The 15669-nt window shown below is 42.8% G+C and overlaps 1 long non-coding RNA gene across 1 annotated transcript in view; it reads right to left on the bottom strand.

Moving 5' to 3' along the window:
- Positions 1-10050: 10050 nt before the first annotated feature.
- LOC122790783 overlaps positions 10051-15669 on the bottom strand; it is a 46697-nt gene continuing 41078 nt past the window's right edge. The window contains exon 3 of the long non-coding RNA XR_006363035.1: positions 10051-10764. This is a non-coding gene — a long non-coding RNA (uncharacterized LOC122790783). The remainder of the gene's footprint in view (positions 10765-15669) is intronic.

Below are 15669 nucleotides of genomic sequence, written 5' to 3' on the forward strand. Positions count from 1 at the left end.
CAAGTGGGTGCAGTTTATGATGCCTTAGTTTCAGTGGCGGAAGTTACAAAAGGGAAGGATCCTAAGGCATATTCAGAAGCAGCATCCCTGAGCAGTACAATGAAAAGTGCTAAGTTTTTAATAGCACTGGTAGTCTGGTATGATGTATTAGTAAGGGTTGGACAAGTCAGTAAACTTTACAAAGCTCATCCATGCAGATTGCTCAAGCAGTTCTTCTGCTTGAAGAACTGAAAAGGTTTTAACAGAATACAGGGCCACAGGTGCGAAAAGGCAAAAGTGACTGCTACTGAGCTAGCTGAAGAACTGGAGGTAGAACTCAAGTTTCCTGGTGCAGATGAGGTGAGACCCAGGAAAAGAGAAAGCTTTTGGTTATGAAGGTGATGATGAGTGTCTAACTAGTCCTGAACAGAATTTTAAAATCAACTTTTCAACTCTCTTGTTGATGTTGCACTGTCATCTGTGCAGGACAGGTTCACTCAACTTGCAGCTCATAGTGCTACTTTTGGCTTCCTCTACAACATACAAGACCTCTGTAATGTTTCTGATGATGAGCTATTGCAGCTCTGTAAAGACTTGCAGAATCTTTTAACGACAATGACTCTGCTGATATAGATGCAGTAGAGCTGTATGAGGAATTGAAAACCCTTTGCCACATTATGCCAAAGGGATTATCGGCACTGGATGTCCTTAATGTAATGAAAAAGCGTGGGTTAGTGGAGATATTCCCACAGGTAGTGGTAGCTCTACGCATTTTGTTGACTTTGCCAGTGACCGTTGCATCTGGGGAGAGAAGCTTTTCCAAACTCAAACTAATTAAAACATACTTAAGAAGTACTATGCTACAGGATAGACTTGTGGGCTTGGCTATGATTTCTATTAATAATGAAATATCTTGCCAGATAGACTCTGCTGATATAATTGATAGATTTGCTCAGTGCAAGGCAAGAAAAGTGCGGTTTTAGAAAGTGGTTAGGTATGAATTTAACAATGTGCAAATTTTGTATGACTTTACAACAGTTGTAAGCAGAAGGCACAGTACTGTAGTATGTGAGTTCCTGTAGGGAAGCACTACAGTGGAGTTGGCAGGTAAGCACCAAGTATGGCCAGCTATGCACTTCTATATTGTAACATACCTGAATGGGTATAGCGAAGCCAACTGCACATGTTTTTGCATGTGTACTGAAGGTATAGTTGCCTACTGCCAATAGGATCATTGCCAGTCTTTGATCAATTATCTGACTGGTACAGTATATTTAACATTGTGAAAACAAGCCTACTATTAAGTGACTCAAGCCTACTGATTTTAAGTGACTCAAGTAGAAATGACAGTCTGAACAAGTGTAACATTTCACTGAAACATAGCATCTAGAAATGTCAGACTGTCTGTATTGCTGAATGCAATGAAACTGAAAGGAAATGTGTACTTTTCTCCTTCCTCCAGGCTACTGAGACTGCTGCTGGCTTTCTCAGTGACATTGTGGTAAATGAACTGAAGTTGGAGTTCCACAAAACTGCAGTGGCCAGGGTTATGACAATGGCTGTTAACATGAAGGGAAACTGTTCAGGCAATAATTTTCTTTAGATCCACATGCATTTCTTGCACCCTCTGGCTGTCACACAATCACAATCTAGTAATTGCTGATGCAAACTAACTTTTCAGTAGATGCTGTTTCATTCTTTCATACATCTGCAATGAATGTACACTGTTTACATTCTAACTCTAGTACAAACTATTTTGGCATGTGTTGGGTCTAACTGTAAAGCCACTTGGACCAGGTTGAAGTGCAAGGAGAAAGTGTCAAAGCAGTGTGATCTGAAGTGGGTGCACTTTGCAATGCCTTGGTTTCAGTGGCAAAACTTAGAAAAGGCAAGGATCCTAAGGCATTTCTGAAGCAGCATTGCTGAGCAGTACAATAAGTGTTAAAGTCCACTTTTAACACTCTTGTTGTTGCACTGTCATTTCAGAAGGACTGGTTCACCCCACTTACAGCTGACAGTGGTACTTTTGGCTTCCTCAACACACAGGAACTCTTGGTAGTTACTGAAGATATTTCAATTGTCTGTTAACCCACTTTGCATTTGCTGATATTGATGCAGTACAGCTGTATGAGGAATTAAACACTGATAATCCCTTTGGAGTAATGTCAGTGCTTGATGTCCTTAATGTAATCGTGTATTTGTCTCTTACTAGAGGTAGCGCTGCGCATTTTGTTGACACTGCATGTGACAGTTGCATCTGGGGAGTGAAGTTTCTCCAAACAAGTACTATGTTACAAGGTAAATCTGTGGGATTGGCTATGATCTGAATTAATAACACATAATAGCACATCCTACTTTAATTGAAAATTGGGTTACTTCAAATTAATAGCAAGTAGCTTTTTATCATCCTCTCTGAACTCCTGTAAGGTATGTTCTGACTCTGTACATAGTTACTATATAATGTCTTGAGATGCATTAGCATATAGAGTTGTTGCATTTTCTGTACTAAATAGGCTAATAGCCTAACTATGAATGTTCAATAATTTGTAACTAGTATCTTAAACTAACTACTAATTTGTATTTTTATTTTATATATTTTTTTATATTTTTATTGTATCTCTTTTTCTCTCTTCTCCCCTCTCCCTGAAAATGGACATGTATCCAGTCGGACCATCCCGGTCAACAAATGTAAAATAAATAAATAAATAAATAAATAACTGCTCTTGCCAGATGTTATATGCTGATATAACTGATTACAAGGCATGAAAAGTGCAGCTTTTGTAAGTAGCTAGGTAGAGACTGAACAGTGTGCAAAGTATGCATGATTTCACATCTGATGTACCCTGTAGTCTGATCCTACAGTAGGAGGCATAACGATACTTTTCAATGCCAGAGTTCCTGTAGAGCAGCACAGAGTACTGTCAACTAGGCACTATTCTGTACTACTGGAACTGGCTTACTTTGACTGCTAGGACAAAGTTGAACCCTATTCTTCTGTGTTTCTGCATGCATAATGGAAGGTGTGGTTGCATAATGGCGGTAGGGTCATTGCCAGTCTATCTGCCAGTTGCAGTATACAGTGAACTGTGCCAACTGAACACTAGTTGCCTCATGCAGACATGACAATACAAGTGTAACATGTCGCATGTCACTGTCCATTTTGTGAATGCAATGAAACTGGAAGGAAAGGGTTACTTTGTGTCCTTCCATGTTACTGGGACCACTGGTGGATTTCTCACTGACCATGTTAAATGAACTTAAGTTTGGGAAGTCCACTAGATAACTGCAGAGGCCAGGGTTATAACATTGGCTCGAAATATGAAAGGAAACATTCTGGTGTTGCAGGAATCTTGTCTTTAAATCCACATGCATTTTTTGTACCCTCGGCCTGTCAATCTCAATCTTGTAAAAAGTGATGCTGCAAAGTCTTCAGTAGATGTTTCCTTCTTTGGTAATCTGCAACGAATGTACACTTTTCAGAGGTACAAAATATTTTGTGATGTGTCAGGTCTATCTGTAAAGCCACTTTGAGACCAGGTGGAAGTGTAGGGTAAAAAGTGTCAAGCACCCTAAAGTGGGTGCACTTTCCAATGCCTTGGTTTCAGTGGCAGAACTTGCAAAAGATCCTAACACATATCTGAAGCAGCATGGCTAGTACAAGAAGTGCTAAGTTTTTAATAGCACTGGTGGTCTGGTATGATGCATTAGTGAAGGTTGGAAAAGTCAGTAAACATTTGCAAAGCTCTTCCATGCAAACTGATCAAGCAGTGATTCTGCTTGATGAACTGAAAAGTGTTTTAACATAATACAGGGCCACAAGGTACAAAATGCCAAAAGTAACTACTACTGAGCTAGCAGAAGCACTGGAGGTAGAATTCCAGTTTCCTGGTGCAGATGAGGTGAGACCCAGGAAAGCAGAGGCTTTTATCAACCAAATGACTTAGTCCTGAACAGAATAAAGTTAACTCAACACTCATGTTGATGCAGTCATCTGTGAAGGACGGGTTCACTCAGTGTCCAGCTCAGTGCTACTTTTGGCTTCTCTACAACATACAAGAACTCTTGGTAGTTACTGAACATATTTCAGTTCTGTCTGTTAACCCAGTTGGAATCTGCTGATATTGATGTAGTACAGCTGTATGAGGAATTAAACACTAACACATTACTCCAAAGGGATTATCAGTGCTGGATGTCAATGTAATAAAGCGCGTATTACTTAAGATATTCCCACAGGTAGTGGTAGCTCTGCACATTTTGTTGACACTGCTAATGACAGTTGCATCTGGGGAGAGAAGCTTCTCCAAACTACAACTAACATATTTAAGTACTATGTGACAAGATAGACTTGTGGCCTTGGCTATGATCTCAATGAATGAGGTATCTTGCCAGATAGACTATGGTGATATAATTGATTTGCTCAGTGCAAGGCATGATAAGTGCAGCTTTTAGTAAGTAGCTAGGTAGGTAATGAATGGTGTGCAAATTATGCATGATTTAACCTGTAGTCAAGATTTTACAGTGTAAGGCATAACTTTTAGTTATGTACTCACCATAACTTCAGATGTTTGGGATCCATCTCGCCTACATTCTGAATGATGGGTTCGGAGCCGATCCCTCGGCTCCGACTCGGCACGCTTATGCCAAAGAGCGAAGTCTCTTATTGGCTGAGCTTACTATATCCCAGGATGCACCACTACCAGTCCCCCAGATCTAGTTTGTCCGCATACATGCACACACGCATACCCTGCTTATATAACATCGTCAGATGAAACAAGATAAAACAGTTGAACTCAAAACCGCTCAATCTCTTCTGATCTGCAAGGCAGGGGAAGGAGGGTGGGTATTAGGAATGTAGGCGAGATGGATCCCAAACATCTGAAGTTATGGTGAGTACATAACTAAAAGATGTTATGTGATCCTATCTCGCCTACATTCTGAATGATGGGACAGCGTCCCTAGCACCTGAATCCTGGGTGGCTCACTGGAAAACACTCCTGAGTACAGTGGAACCAAAAGATGCTCGTCCTTTAGATGCCACATCCAATTTGTAGTGGGAAATGAAAGTGTGCGGGTTGGACCAAGTAGCCGCAGCACAAATTTCCGATATAGCGAGCTTGGAATGAAAGGCTATAGAAGTAGCCATAGCTCTGGTAGAATGAGCTTTGATAGATGTTGTAAGTTGCTTATTCGAAGAAGAATAGGCCTGAGTTATGCAATCTCTGATCCATTTTGAGATAGTAGCTTTTGTGATGGTTTGGCCCAATTTATTATCTGAGAAGGACACAAACAACTGGTCTGACTTACGAAGTTGCTGAGTCCTGTCTAAATAGAAGCGTAATTGCCTGTGAACATCCAATTTATGGAGAGTGTATTCTGCTTCATTGGAGAATTTTGGAAAGAAAACTGGTAGCTCTAGAGATTGTTGAAGACAGAAACTAGAACAGACCTTTGGGACAAAGGATGGGTTAGGCCTAAGTGATACTCTATCCTTGTGGAAAATCAAGTACGGTGGCTTAATAGACAGGGCTTGAAGCTCTGAAACTCTTCTTGCAGAAGTAATAGCCACTAAAAATGCCGTTTTCCAAGACAGATATTTTAACTCGCATGTAGCAGCCGGTTCGAAAGGGGGAGATGTTAATGCGCCAAGCACCAAATCAAGATCCCACGGAGGTGCAGGATGAAAAACTGGTGGTCTTAATAGACTCGCACCTTTAATGAACGTTTTGCATAGTCTGCTGCTCATCAAAGGAGGATCCGTGGATTCGTGGAATTTAGAGATAGCCGCTAGTTGGACTTTAATAGTTGAGACAGAAGATCCCTGATTAAACAGGGATGTTAAGAATTTCAAAACCTCTGGGACAGGAGCAGTGATAGGGTCTAAGCCCTTGAGTTGAGCCCAGATAGCAAACCTCTTCCACTTACTGAGGTACAATTTGTTAGTGGTGGGTTTGTGGGCCGAAGATAAAATGTGAACAACTTCTGGGTCTAGTGTGTGCCTTCTAACTAAGGTCGGAAGTGGAGGAGCCAAGCTGTCAATTTCAAAGATTGAAGGGACTGATGCCAATGTCCCGACTGATGGATTAGCAAGTCCGAATCAGGTCTAAGGTCCACGGATCGTCCACTGCATGCTTCTTCAGGTAAGGAAACCATATCTGACGAGGCCAGTATGGGGCAATCAGAATCATTGAAGACCCCAGTTGAGAAGCTTTTTGAATAACTTTGGGAAGAAGTGGAATTGGAGGAAAGGCATAAAGTAGCCCTGTTGGCCAAGGTTGTGCTAGAGCATCCATGGCTGGTACTTCCTGATGTGGGATCAAGGAGAAGAACCTTTGGCACTTGGTGTTTTGTGGAGTCGCAAATAGGTCGCAGCACGGCGTCCCCATCTCTTGAAAACCTGGGCTGCTACTGCGGTTTAGAGACCATTCGTGAGGAGAGAGAATTGTCCTGCTTAATTTGTCCGCCAATACATTTGACTTTCCCGGGATGTGGGTCGCTACCAAGAAGCGGTTGGTAGCTACAGCCCATTCCCACACTCTCATGGCCTCTCTGCAAAGGGGGTACGATCTGGTCCCTCCTTGTTTGTTCAGATACCAGACCACCGACATGTTGTCTGTGTGGATGGCGATGATGCCCTGAGGAAGAAACTTGTGTAAGGCCTGTAGGGATAGAAGTACAGCCCTCATCTCCAACACGTTGATGTGGAGAAGAGCTTCGTCTGGAAGCCAGGAGCCCTGAACTAGCCTGCCCAGACAATGCCCCCCCCACCCTATCTGGGAGGCATCTGTCGTCAGGGTAACCACTGGAGGGGGGAGAACAAAGGGTTTTCCTTGATCCAAGTTGGATGTCTGAAGCCACCAGCGAAGGTCCCTTTTGCATATTTCCGTAATCATGATGTGATGATTGAGGGAAGATCCTGAAAGGACCATTGAGTTGACAAGAGCCACTGAAGAATCCTCATGTGTAATCTTGCTAGAGGAACTAAAAGAACCGTGGCAGACATTGAGCCTAAAACCTGTAGAACCATCCTGGCTGGGGCTTTGGATCTCGAGATCAGAGCTTGAACTTGGCCCTGTAAAGTTCGGATCCTTTCGGCAGGAAGAAAGACGCCAAGATCAATCTTGAGTCTATCTCTGCTCCTATAAACTTTATGCTGAGAGGGCAGCAAGACAGACTTTGACCAATTGAATGTAATCCCCAGGGAAACACCCAGGAGATGGTGGCTTTGAGGTTGTCCATTAGTAGATGCCTGGTGGTGGCAGTCAGGAGCCAGTCGTCGAGATAGGGAAACACTTGGAATCCAAGACTTCTCAGGTGAGCCGTCACTACTGCCAAACACTTGGTGAACACCCTGGGGCTGTGGTGAGACCAAAGGGCAGAGCAAAATTGGTAATGACTGACTCCCAGGCTGAAGCGCAGATACCTTCTGGACGCCTGATGTATCGGTATGTGATAATAGGCGTCCTTGAGGTCTATGGAGCACATCCAAACATCCTTCTCCAATAATGGGAGAATGGATTGTAACGTGACCATTCGAATTTGGATTTCGTGACGGATTGGTTCAGTTTGCTGAGATCCAATATTGGCCTCAGGTCCCCTGTCTTTTGGCACTAAAAAGAACCTGGAGTAATTTCCTGATCCGATCTGGTCTGTGGGGACCGGTTGGATGACTCCTTTTCTAGCAGCTTTAAAGCTTCTGCGGCTGCTATTTCCCTTTGACTGGGTGGTGGGTCCGGGATTCTCTTGGACGGTGGGGTGAGTATGTGAATGGGATGGTGTAACCTCCGGCAATGATCCGAAGCACCCATCTGTCCTGAGTGATTGACTCCCAGGCTTTTAGGTGCTTGGCAACGACACCCGACTGGCTCCGAGCAGCACAGCCGGGCAATCCCTCATGACGTGTGGGAGGCTGAAGAGCCACGAAAGGACTCGCGGTCTCCAGAATTGCGGGGCCCTCTGCCGCCTCTGGGACGGCGTCTCCTGAAAAATTTCCCGTCCTCTGCCTCTGGACGGGAATCTTCCTGCTGTTGGGAGAAAAACTTGCGAGATTTGCGGAACCACATTTTCCCTCCTTTAGCCTTGGGTAAGGCCGAAAGGGAGTGGAATAACGGGCACCTACGGCAGATAAAGTTTTTCCCTCTTGCTCACAGCGGGTAAGGGTGTCTTTCACCTTGGGTCCAAACAATGAGGACCCATCAAAGGAGCGCGGCGAAGGAAGACTTGAAGGCCTCCAAACTGACACAAGCGAGCCAGGCTTGTCTCACGAGAGCCACGCCTGTGCCTGCCGCTTACCGCCCCTTGCGCATAGGAAATGAGCCTCATGGACGAGTTAGAAATTGACGTAGGATAGCCAACTGAGAGCTAACCGACTGGGCTAGCTGCTCAGGTAGGTTACCCGAGAGGAATCTGACAACTCCTTGACCAGATCCCTCTGAAGCCTGGTAAAATGTGCCAAATAATTCAGAGACCTTAAGGTAAAGGCCGCTGAAGTCAGGGTGCGCTTCCCGCACCTGTCCATACTCCTAGACTCCTTATTAGGAGGATGGACGGACGTTGAAGCCTCTGCCACGCCCTGTTGTGTAGCAGATGCCACCACCATGGCATCTACAGCCACGCCTTTAGTAAGGAACTCCTTCTCGGGGAGCAGACAAAATTTATTTGGACGAGAAGGGACTGGTTCCACAGTATCTGGATGTTCCCACCTTCGACAAACTAAATCCAGAAGCTCAAGGGCGGAGACACCCAGGAGGCGGAGGGCTGAGCTCCAAAGGCCTTGAGGAGCACTGACTCGTCCGCAGAGGGGGTTTGGATATCCAGCCGCCTCGTTGTTTGAGGATCTCTAAGATGTCTGCAAATGAGACATCATCCGAGGCGACTGGGACCCCTCTGCATCATCCATATCAGTGTCCGATGTAATAGACTCAGGAGTCCACGTGCTTCCTCTTGCACGATCTCTTCCTTGGGGTTCCTCTGAAGACAACTCCGAAGAACCCTCAGGAGGAGGGGAACCCCACTGGGGTAACCTCAGGCCTCGGGCTCCGCTGGCTACGGACAGGGAACTGCCAAAGACCCAGTCTCCACGCCCAGGGAAGGTGCCGGTAAAGCCGGAGAGATGGCAAGAGGACTTGGCCAAGGCACTCCTCATGGCCCTGAAAGCCGGACCCCAGAATCCTGGGAGTGTCCGGTCTCCGAGCCGTGATAGCCGACGGAAGTCCCGCAGCACCGAGGGGAGGCTCGAACCGAAAGCATAGGTCCCAAACATCACCCCGGTCCAGCCGAAGAAGTCCGCGTACCAAACTCGGACCCGGGCCGGGTTGGAGTAAGGGTCGGAGCCGACCCTGAGATCTCCACCGGCTCCAACAGCACCTGCTCCGCGGAGCCAAGCAGTCGGAGGAGGAATGGCAATGGGTGGGCAAGGTCATCGGCTCGAAGCCAACTGGGTCGGAACCGAAACAAATTTTGGAAGACTGGGGACTGGAACAGTCTTTGGAGCACCCTGTCTATATCAGAATCCGACATTCTCGAAGACCGAGAGGAAACAGAACGGGTTCGAGAAGGCCTCTCCATCGGCCCCAAAGGGCTAGGGGACCGGCTCCGAGGCGACTCGATGAGTATCGGCGCCGAGGGAATACTCACACCAGATTCCATCGGTGCCGAGGTAGACTTCGGCGCCGAGGAGGAAGTGTCTGAGCGGGTGACCCTTGTCGGCTCCGAGAGCAGCGGAGCCGATGAAGGTGACCCGCCTCTCGATGCCCCAGCCATCGGCTCCGAAGCCAGAGGAGTCGATACTGGTGGCATCGAGGCAGACCGTTCCGACCTCGGCTCCGAAGTCTTTGGAGCCGAAGGAGAGGCCTGCCTAAGTCTCTTGGCAGTCGGATCCGACGGACTGAACCAGCTAAATGAATGTCTTGAAGTTACTCATGTGGACCTGACACTTTGCAAGTTAAACATTTAACTGTCAAATATTGCATATAGAAATGTCTAGGAGCCAGCAATTAAAATCTAACAATTTCAATGTCTACCATTAATTGTGCCAACTGAAACCCAATGTTTTAAATCAAGCAGACTGGACAGTTTTTACAAGTGAAACACTTTTTATTGTTGAAGACTGCAGTTGGAAATGTTCATCTGGTAGCCAGCAAAGGAATAATTAAATGACAATTTCCAATGTCTTTCACATGAAATGACAATTCAAGTGCACCTGGCAGTTTATACAAATGTGAAACATGCATATAGAACTGTACATGTAATGGGAGAGCAATGCAATAAAGTCATCTGACAATTTATAAACTGTATAAAGTAAATGTCTAGCAGCCAGCAATGAAATAAAATCTGACTATTTCAATGTCTCTAGCATTAATTGTGCCAACTGAAACCTGTTTTCAAATTGGTCAACCAGAACTGACAGTTTGTACAAATGCAAAATTTTACTGTCAAAGATTGCATATAAAATGTACTTGACAAGTAATGGAATAAATCATTTGACACTATTGATGTCTCTCGTCTTAAATATGTCTTCAAATTACTTGCATTGACATGATGGCTGAAAGTAGTACACTGCTGTTTAAAACTGAATTTAAAGGTCCCATATCCATCTGCAACCCATAATGGATAAACACTGCCAATACAATTCTGAAATCTGCTTAGTGTTAAGTTGTATGCAAAGTTCAAGACATCACTGACTGTAGTAACACTGCTTTCCTTTTTGGCCTCTGGGTCAGCATACAGCTGCAGCACCACCACATCACTATGTAGCTGTCTGAAGTATGTGTAGACTTGATTGCTGACCTGTGAAGAGCATGAAGCACATCAGGGTATATAGTACAAATGTAGAGTTGCTGCTACACTAGACCAAATGAGAACTTCTACACAAACATCAATGAAACATCAATGCACATTGCAAAAAAAGTTAATACTGTCTCATGACTGCAGATGAACACTACACAAGCAACAGATCAACCAGGTTTAAGGATATTCAGCCTTCAATTGCAGTCAACTAAACTACAAGATGTCTTAAAGTATGACTTGGATTTTCATGCATTTAAACATGGAAAGAACTGGAGTGTTTTGTGGGAGTGGCCCTTCTGTGGGCATGGCTCAAATAGGGGTGTTCCTTGTGTTCAGTGTGGGTGGGGCTTAAGGGGCGCCAGAGCAGTGCTTCGCCTAGGGCGCCGTTTGAGCTAAGGCCGGCCCTGCCAAGGCTGCATAGTTTTTGGGACAAGCACTTATTACTATAAACTCTGTAATTCACTTGGTACAAAGTTGTGTGAGTTCAGACTAGTGGGCTTATTCAAGTAGAAGGACTGGGTGGAACAGTCCCGACATGGGGTGCAGCAGAACTGGCAAGGTGCATTACTGTTCTTTCGTTGTTTCTATTTGTCAGGTTATTATTTCACATTGATTTTTTTATATCACTTTTCAGCAGTTTGCAGGTACCCTTCGTTTATGTTTGGTATATTGTTTTTCAATGACATGTGAGTTGGGATTATAAAACAGCCTTTTATAAGTTTATTGCAAACCCTGATTCCTTTTGGTATGGTGTTTGTTAGACAGGAGGAATGCATTTCATCCACTTTCTGAAACTTTGTAGTGGCACAGTGAGCTTTTAGGTTGCATATGATTTGTAATGCAATGTGGTAAGCTGCATAAACAAGCAGAAAAGAAAAAAAATATTGTCTGTGTATATTAACACAGCTTTAGGAAAGTTCAGATTTTACAGCATTCTTGAATAAGCTCACTAAAATTCTTTCTGGGTGGTACCCATGCTGAACGGTTTTACAGATGGGTCTATATTAGAAAACCAAAAGTTGTTTTCAACGAATGCTCACATGAGCAAAAACGCTGGACATCGAACTCCTTATTGTGGGGTGTGTGCCCCCCACATCCCCTCGAACTATATATTCCAACTCTGAGCTTGCACTACAGTGAGGAAAAGGCAAACATCCCACTCCTCATTGTACCAGACCCCACAAACACTCTTACGATTTCCAGCATTTTCGCTCATGTGAGCGTTCACTGAAAACAACTTTCGGTTATCTGATATAGACCCTTTACAAATTACCTTCCTGAAGCACTGTTTGCTTGTTAGGACCAGGGATAATTATTTAGCAAAGTGGAACAGTAGTCTGTCTTTTCCACATGTCTACTATTGAAAGCTGACTTAGCTATTGAGTGCTTCTAATGCAACAGTGCACATTTTTTTCTATCACATTCTGATTAGTCCTCTTCCAACAACAGTAATGCATCCTGTACTGCTCATCTAGGGACATAGTTGTGATGCTCTTTTCTCATATAATAAACAGCAGTAGGACATTATGTAAAAACACATCAATGAGCAGTAAAATCCATTACATCTTTTTCCATTAGATGTACTTCCAAACAAGTGTGCTGCAGAAAATATTTAAAAAAAAAATCAAATTTATGTGTCTGCCTCCAAAGTGAAAGATGCAAAAAACAAACAAAAAAAAAAAACAGTAGCTCATGTAAGCACTTCTTCCCTACATTTCTAATTGTAGTGATATGGTTTTACTATCAGCATGGGGCTGTAAATAAAATGAGCACACAGAGGAAACTGTTAGGATTTCCTGAAGAGTTAAGTTACCCTTCCCCCAAGGTACTGAAACCTGAGCCATCATACTAAAAGCTGTCTGAATGTAAACAATAGGATCACCTGACCTACCAGCTTAATCAAAACAATGAGATCTACAGGGAATCTTGACACTCTCCCTTTAAGGACATTCTGCTTGATTTGCTTAGGATGCATGCTGCGTGAATGTACTCTGTTATTAGTCTTACAAGGCTTAACATATTGTATGGTATATATACCTCCTACAGTCTTATATACCATTACATCTAAGAAAGGGATGAGTTCTGTAGACCATTCATAAGTAAATTGGTAGTGCTATTCAGATAGAGCACTAACTGGTCAAGACTTTCTACTGTGTCCCCCCAAACAAGGAACAGGTCATCCACATAGCGGCCATAGTAAAGTACAGACCTTCTGAACCTGTTATCTGAAAAAACATTCTGCATCTCCCATTCGGCTAGAACCATATTGGCACATACCGTGCCCACAGCCACCCCTGTCTGTTGCAGATAATGTTCATTCTCAAACATAAAACACATTGTGCTCTAGTATAAGTTTCAGAGTACAGATTAAATAAACTTTATCACTGCTGAAAGCAGGGTTTCTGCCTAGGTTCATTCGAACATAATCAATACCTGCATCAGTTGGAATGCAGGTAAATAATGAGGTAACATCTAACGTAACCAAGAGGGCCTCTTCTCTATATTCTGTAACAGACCAACTACACAGTTTACTCAGAAAGTCCCTAGTGTCTTTAAGGATGTTCCCTATTCCATTAACTACTGTACATAGCTGTTTCTCAACAAAAATAGACAAAGGCTCAGTGGCCCAGCCCCTACCAGATACTATCGGCCGCATGGACGAGTGCAACTGATCCTTATGTACTTTGGGAAGTCCATATATTCTAGGTATTACCACATTCTCAACCAGAAAATATTCATACAGGCGTCTATCTATCACACCATCCATGAGTAGGCCTTCTATTCTCTCATGTATCTTACTAGTCAGTCTCGTGACTTCTTTACTATTCAGCTTGCTATAAGTACATTCATCACTCAACATCAAAAACATAGCATTTAAGTACTCTGAAATATCCATGACAACTACGCCACCCCCTTTATCAACTGGGCGGAAACAGATGTCTTTACATTTCATCAAGTCAAGCAGGAAGGAAAACTCTTCCTGACTTTTCTATTCCTACCAGAAGGATTAGAAAAGTAAGCATAAATGTAATCAGTACATAACTTAAAAAAGGCTTCTACCAGAGGTGTAAAAACACTGTGTTTCCTGAAAATACAAACAAACATCAGAACCTTCTCTATTCTCAAACTGTAATTTCAAAGAAATACTCCTTACAAAAAACTTCAAATCAAAACAACATTCAAGGTAGAGTTACCAGTTGGAATGAAGTTAAGTCCCCAGTTTAACACTCTTCTCTGCTCATGAGACAAAGTTACTGAAGAGAGGTTAAAGATAAAGTCTTTCTCAAATAACAAGTGTTAAAAACAATCATTATACTCATAAGAATGTTTAAATATATTTGTATAAAAGTTATTTTAAAACATTTAAAAGAATTTAAAAGAAGTTCCTTGTACTTGTAGGTATTGAAATGTTACTATATAATATGTAGTGTATATCACCATCTAGTGGCTAAAAACAATATTGTGGATTATAACTTGGCAGCTCTAAGCTTTAAAACTGGAATGATAGAAAGCATATCATTCATACCAGGTCCTTTGGTAGCGTCCAGTGTTATCTGCCAGAATAATTCCCTATACTCAAGTTTGGTTTCCCACATGCCACCCCTGATTTCTTTTGGTACTACCTCTAGAACAAAAAAATTGAAAACTGCATTTTTACAGTACTGGGAATGACGAAATTCATTACTTTTTTTAATTTCATAGTAATGTTCATATATTCTGGATCTGAGCTTCCTTTCTGTTTTCCCTATATAAAATGAATTACAGGAGTGGCATGTGGCTATAAGTAATGAACATAATGCTCTTTTTCGTCATTCCCAGTACTGTAAAAATGCAGTATGATTGTTTTTAACACTTGTTATTTATTTGGTTTTATTACTATCAAGTAAAAACTTTCAAGTGAATATTTTGTGTCTAAACTTTTATCAGGGCATAATGAAATTCAATTAAACAATTCAATCAATCAATTTAACAATTAGTTCCCTTGTATATAAGGTGCAAGCATTTTTAGTAAGTTGTAATTGTCTTTTGCTGAAGAAGGTGTTCGAAAACGTACTTGTTTGGAATTTTCAAGCGTTATTAAAGAGTTATTTTGCATTTTGGAATCATCACTGGTTATTTCAACAAACCTTGGATTCATTTCTGTGGAATTATATTTGGGGATTTATATCAGTGGTTTTTCAGCCCTTATTTGGAGCTTCCAGAGTGAGCTTTGGTTGTGTTTTTGGTAACGTGTTGTTCACTCAGTTTACATCTCCTTATCTTGTTCATCAGATAGATATTTGACCCTATCAGAGAAAAAAAACAGCACAACCCAAGCTCCCTCGAATTAGGAAGAAGAAAGACGAAGAAGAAGAAACAAGAAGACATTACAATGATCCTGACCTACTCCACGGACTTCCACGTGCTGATAGATATCATCCTGGACAACTGGAGCATTTTAGACACTAACAACACCATCAATGAGATTCTCCCCAACAAACCTAAATTCAGCATAAGAAGGAATGAAAACCTCAGACACTATGTGGAAAAAGCAAGTAAGGATACTGACCCTCTCTCATGTAGAGAGCTGGTTACATTCACTTGCAAAAGAAGCTGTGTCTACTGCCCACACAAGTAACAAGGACCACTTCTGTCCCAACACCCATAAATCGTACAACAGCGAGGGGACTGCAACTTTAGCTGCCTAGTATACAGAGCTGAATGCATAAAATGTAATGCATTTTATATCGGTAAGAATTTAGAAAATTCAAGCACAGAATCGCACATTTATATGATCATCTTCCTCTTCTTTCAGTTTTTCCCGGTTAAGAGTCAGCACAGCGGATCACCTGTCCGCTCATGATTGGCAGTGGAGTTTTTCCAGTATCGAGTTGCCAGCCCAGCACCCAACCTTCCACAGAAGGC

The sequence above is a fragment of the Protopterus annectens genome, chromosome 16.part0 (assembly GCF_019279795.1).
Source record: "Protopterus annectens isolate FY-2018-M chromosome 16.part0, PAN1.0, whole genome shotgun sequence".
NCBI lineage: Eukaryota > Metazoa > Chordata > Ceratodontiformes > Protopteridae > Protopterus > Protopterus annectens.